The sequence below is a fragment of the Triticum urartu genome, chromosome 2, assembly GCF_003073215.2.
Source record: "Triticum urartu cultivar G1812 chromosome 2, Tu2.1, whole genome shotgun sequence".
NCBI classification, from domain to species: domain Eukaryota; kingdom Viridiplantae; phylum Streptophyta; class Magnoliopsida; order Poales; family Poaceae; genus Triticum; species Triticum urartu.
This window is the reverse complement of record NC_053023.1, coordinates 220,066,127-220,071,511: the sequence shown is the minus strand read 5'-3', so window position 1 is coordinate 220,071,511 and position 5,385 is coordinate 220,066,127. Positions and strand designations below refer to the sequence as shown.

At 45.4% G+C, this 5,385-nt stretch overlaps 1 long non-coding RNA gene across 1 annotated transcript; it reads left to right on the top strand.

Annotated features, from left to right (window-relative positions):
- Positions 1-1,629: 1,629 nt before the first annotated feature.
- Positions 1,630-5,135, top strand: LOC125536858. The gene is made up of 3 exons (XR_007295250.1): positions 1,630-4,065; positions 4,140-4,328; positions 4,402-5,135. It is a non-coding gene; the product is annotated as an uncharacterized LOC125536858 (long non-coding RNA).
- Positions 5,136-5,385: the final 250 nt, after the last annotated feature.

Below are 5,385 nucleotides of genomic sequence, written 5' to 3'. Positions count from 1 at the left end.
TCAGCACGCCCGTCTAAATCCTATGCGCGCAGGGGTCTGGGCCCATCGCCCATTGCACACCTGCATGTTGCGTGGGCGGCCGGAAGCAGACCTAGCCCCCTTAATACAAGAGCAGGCTTACGGTCCAATTCGGCGTGCGCCGCTCAGCCGCTGACGTCACGAAGGCTTCGGCTGATACCACGACGTCGAGTGCCCATAATTGTTCCCGCGTAGTTGGTTAGTGCGTATAGGTCAGTGGCCAGACTCAGATCAAATACCAAGATCTCGTTAAGCGTGTTATTTTTAAGTAACCGCAGATGCCGACCAAGGCCAGGCCCACCTCTCTCCTAGGTGGTCTCAACCTACCCTGTCGCTCCGCCACAAAGTAATAGTCGGGGGCCGTCGGAAACCCAGGCCCACCACTACCGGGATGGAACCACCCGTCCTTTCAGCCCCCACACCGGAATCACTCGCGGGTACTCTACGAGCCAACCCGTCTTTAGTCATCACATGTATCATGTATGTATATAAGTATATACCCATGATCACCTCCCAAGTGATCACGACCCGATAGTATAGCATGGAAGACAGACAATAATGTAGGGCCACTGATGGAATACTAGCATCCTACACTAAGCATTTTAGGATTGCAGGTAAAGGTAACAACAGTAGCAGCAAGGACAGGCTATGCATCAGGATAGGATAAACGGAAAGCAGTAACATGCTAAACTACTCTAATGTAAGCAGTAGAGAGAAGACTAGGTGATATCTGGTGATCAAGGGGAGGGCCTGCCTGGTTGCTTTGGCAAGAAGGAGGGGTCGTCAACACCGTAGTCGTACTGGGTAGCAGCGACATCTGTCTCGATGTCTAACGAGAGAGGAGGGGGAAGAAACAGTAAATAAGGAGCAAACAAAGCATCACAAAACATAATGAGGCAATACACGGTGCTAGGTATGCCCTAACGCGGTACTAGGCGATGCCGGTGAAGGGGGGAAACATCCGGAAAAGTATTCCCGGTGTTTGACGTTTTCGGATAGACAAACCGGAGGGGGATTGTACCATGTTCTCTATGCTAGGGATGTGTGGCGGATGAACGGGCTGCGAATTCGATTTCCTCTCGTCATTCTGAGAAACTTTCATGTATAAAACCTTTCCATCCGAGCTACGGATATTTTTCTATGATTTTTCAAAGATTTAAACAATATTATGAAAATCCCTAAAATTTTGCTAAGTCTGAGAATTCGACAGTTTTAAACATCAGTTAGCTGTTTTCCGGAGGCTATAGCTATTGTTCTACTTATCCTATGGAGTAGTGACTTATATCAATCTTGATCAATTTTCTGTGATCTAGATGACAGTAACAAGTGCGGCTATGTTAGCATCCATTTGCTTGATCAAAACTTTGTTGGAAAAGTGCTACTACAGCATTTCAGTTTCTGTTTTTCTGTTAACAAAACATAGCAATTTGTGATTTTCATTTTTCCCTAATCTCTCCCTAATAATAAAGCACGGATTGAGTCTCCGGGTTCACCGTCGTGGCGTTTTTATAAAAAAGTCCCTTTGCTTTTCGAAATTAGAACCCACAGTCCTTTCTTGAGTGAATCTGGGAAAACGCTTCGGTTTTACAAAAAAGACCCTACGTGTGCTTGATATTCAGTCCGCAGTCCCTGATTCATCTTATCCAAAACTCCTCCCTTTCCAGCGACGACAGCGACGGCAGCGATGGCTCCCTTTCCAGCGACGGCAGCGATGGCGGAGCACGAGTAGGTGAGGGGCGGCGCCTTCGTCGGACGGCTAGCCGTGGCGGAGGAGAAGGCGGCGCCATGGTTGCGGCTACAGACGAAGCGGAGGAGAAGGCGGACGCCGTGGGCTTGCTGCACGGCTACAGCCGAGGCGGAGGAGAAGGCGGACGCCGTGGGCGTTCATGGAGGATGGTACACCGGCCGCCGGCACCGACCGCCAGTCCTCTCTGGCCTCCTCCGTGGTATCCTTGTCAACCTCCGCTGCTCCTATCGTGATTTGGATGGAAAATTGGAGGCCGGCCGTGTCCTTCTCCAACACAAATTGATGTAGTGCCCGCCCCGGATTTGATTGGCTGCTATAAGAAGCAAGGGTCCTCGGCCGGAATCTCCATCAGGTTTTGCCCTTCGACCATAATCTCCATCATCCTGTCGAAATTGCAAGTTTTGAACAAACATCCAATGTCGCCGCCAAGTTCGCCGGAGGAACAAGCGCCGAGTTCGCCGGAGGAACAAGCGCCGGGTTCGCCGGAGGAACAAGAACGCCCGCCGAGTCCTGTGATGGCTACACGAGAGGTATGTATCCCCTCGAAGCTACGCCACGACGCGTTAGAGCCTGAAGTCCGTCAAAACTTGACCTGACCGTCATTGACGCCACCTTGCTGCCGCTGTTGCTGGAGATGAGCTGAATAGCAAGCTTTGGTTTCCTCTTTGCTTCCACTTGACTACTCTTCGACTATCTGTAATTGTAAAACACCTAATACGATTCTTCAGCACTTGATACTGGTGGTCATGGTCTTCTTCTCTTACTGTTGCGAGACTTGGTTTTAGTTAGTAATCTTGAGATCAAGTGTACTCGTGGATTGCTTAGATGGAGGACCACTGTTGGTTTTGTACTTAGATGCGATTGTGAATCATGTATGGTTTAATTCAGATTCATGTGGTATTTTTCCTAAATTTGTACCTGCCTGAACATTATTACTATTAAACTATGAATAATGATTTTTGCAACTGTAGGAGAATTTCTTTGCCGCATCACAAGAAAAACAATTTGAGACAGAAAAGTGTACTGAACCTTCTAATTATTGTATGAACTTGCTTCACTTAATTTAAGAAGTACACATACTGCTAGCATTTGCATCACACCGGGCAGCCTATTATTGAGAGATCTGACTTCATCAGGATTGCGGGTTCGTGACTTAATCCTGATTGGGTATGCTGGCTGCCCGTACAGGATTAACGTGCCCTATATGCGGCGACCCGCGGCTACTCCTCCCAGCCCCGGATATGCTCTTCCGCCACCTGCGACCCGCAGCTCCAATGATCCACGACAAGGGATGACGACCAACTCGGCTGCCCCTCTCCCGTGCAGCTCCCTCTGAGGCTGCAGCAGCCTTCGCACGAGGCCACTACGGCGCCACCTATGCTGTCCTGAAGTTCCCTAAGATTCGAAAGTTTCAGTTTCATCAGTTTCGTCAGATTTAGTTTCATCAGATTCAGAAAATTCAGTTCATCAGTTTCATCAAAGTTTCAGTTGTCAGTTAATTTGTCGGGCACGTTGGCACTCGTGCACGTCGTCCGCTTCCTCACATCACTCGCTCACATAGCCCACCTGTCGATCCAAACAATGGCTTGGTCAGGGATCGGACTGGACCAGACGGTGTTCACCATGACCTGAAGGCGATGCCCGAGTCCAAGTGCGTGTAAGTTACACCAGCCTTTGATTTATATATCCACCGTCCACTGATCAGTGACCTGAAAAGGTTGGGCGCTCTGAGTTAGCACATAAGCTGATTGATGAGATGGATTGAAATGCTTTTGATTTGTTACGTCGTCAATATTCCAAACTGAAGTCCAAGGAAGAACGATCAGGAACAACAGGTAAGAAGCCCATGAGTTAGTTGTCTTACAGGCATGCACGTGCACAAGGTGCTGATACATAGTTACAGATTTCCAATGGATGCTGGTATTGTCGGCTGACATCTCCGGGGTTGTACATCATGATGGTTACCAAGACACGACAATGATCTCAATGCTACAAACCTGAATGGAATACCATAACTGCAGACCTGATCACAATGCTACAGACTTGAATGAAATACCATGATTGCAGGCCTTTGCTGATTTGCGTTTTCCATTGATCTTCAATGCACTAAAGAATAGTGAAATCTTGGCATCTGATTCATTTTGCAGGCTATGCTTTTAACTCAATGAAAATGTGCATTGTTAGTTGACCTTATTGTCTGTTTGTAGCTAATTGGGAGACAAACATGGGCAATGAGCAGCTTTTTTGATGACAGTGCAATCAAGGACTCACATATTCACTGATGAATCTACCTCTATTTGGTAATGTGTATATACCTGAAAATAGTAGCATCGGCTTTGCATATTTATTTTCTGAATCAGCAACACTGTATTAGGGTCTTCATCGGCAATGTACATAGTGATGCTTAACTGCCGGTTTGAATTATTGGATGCATCTGTTGTGAGACATTCATGTGTTGTCATAGTGACTTGCCTGCGCTCATTGTTGATTGCTAAGAACTGAGTTGGTCCAGAGATTGCAGCTGAGATGGAGCTCAAGAGGACAACTAGACATGCACAGCTTGGTATTGGTCTCATCTAAAATTTTACATATAAGTTTTTTCCTAGATTCAAGTACATTATATCATTATTTTGCAGGTGTGATCCACAGAGGAGATCACATTTCCAGTCCAGTCATAAATTATTATAATTATTTTACTCATGTTCATACTAAATTTGAAACGGGTCAATCCACAAGCTTTTGATCCTCGGTTCATTTTTGAACTATATCCATGTGTTCTATCAAGGATCATTTTGGCGCATATGGAAAAGACAAGCAATTTTGTTACCAGAATTATCATATTTGTAAGGTCAATCACACATGGGTTCTGCACTTCACTAGAAATAATTTATACCCTTGACCTGATAAGTTGTTGTTGTTGTATTATGAATTATTCATAGTATGAGACCAAATTTATTGTTTTAGTTTCATACAATTTTTTGTTCTTTGATAAATGGAGATTGTCATTGTCTTCCGTTTGCATGCCAGAATTTAGCGGTTCATTGTAACAGTTATTTGGCTTGATATTTATCTGTTTAGATACGTGGGTTCAAGGATATTAATATCCCGTTGCAACGCCTCCCTGGGTGGCAACGTTCTGATGTTGCCGTGCCATGCAGTCGGATGTTTTGAGTTCTGTTTTTAGGTGGACAAGGTAACTAGCACTTTTTTCATAGCGAAACATGGGGGTTGTGCTTGCATATATATTTCTTAGAAAAATTGAGTGCATGCTAAAAAAAATTCTCTCCCATTGCAACGCAAGGGCATTTGTGCTAGTTTATTTTTTTAATCTATCCCTAATAATAATAAAGCACGGATTGACTCCGTGGGTTCACCGTCACAATACACTTTCTCCTGTGAATTTACGCTTTTAGTTTGAATTTAAAACGGGTTCACCGTCACAATACACTTTCTCCTGTGAATTTACGCTTTTAGTTTGAATTTAAAACATATATGTGAGGTGGTACTAATTCGGGGAACCATGTCACAAAATTTTCATACGAACATGATCTGTCGTCCGCACTACTACCTGGGCCTTGACCTGAAGCGTTGCCACTTGGGCCTCAGACTCAACCCGCAGA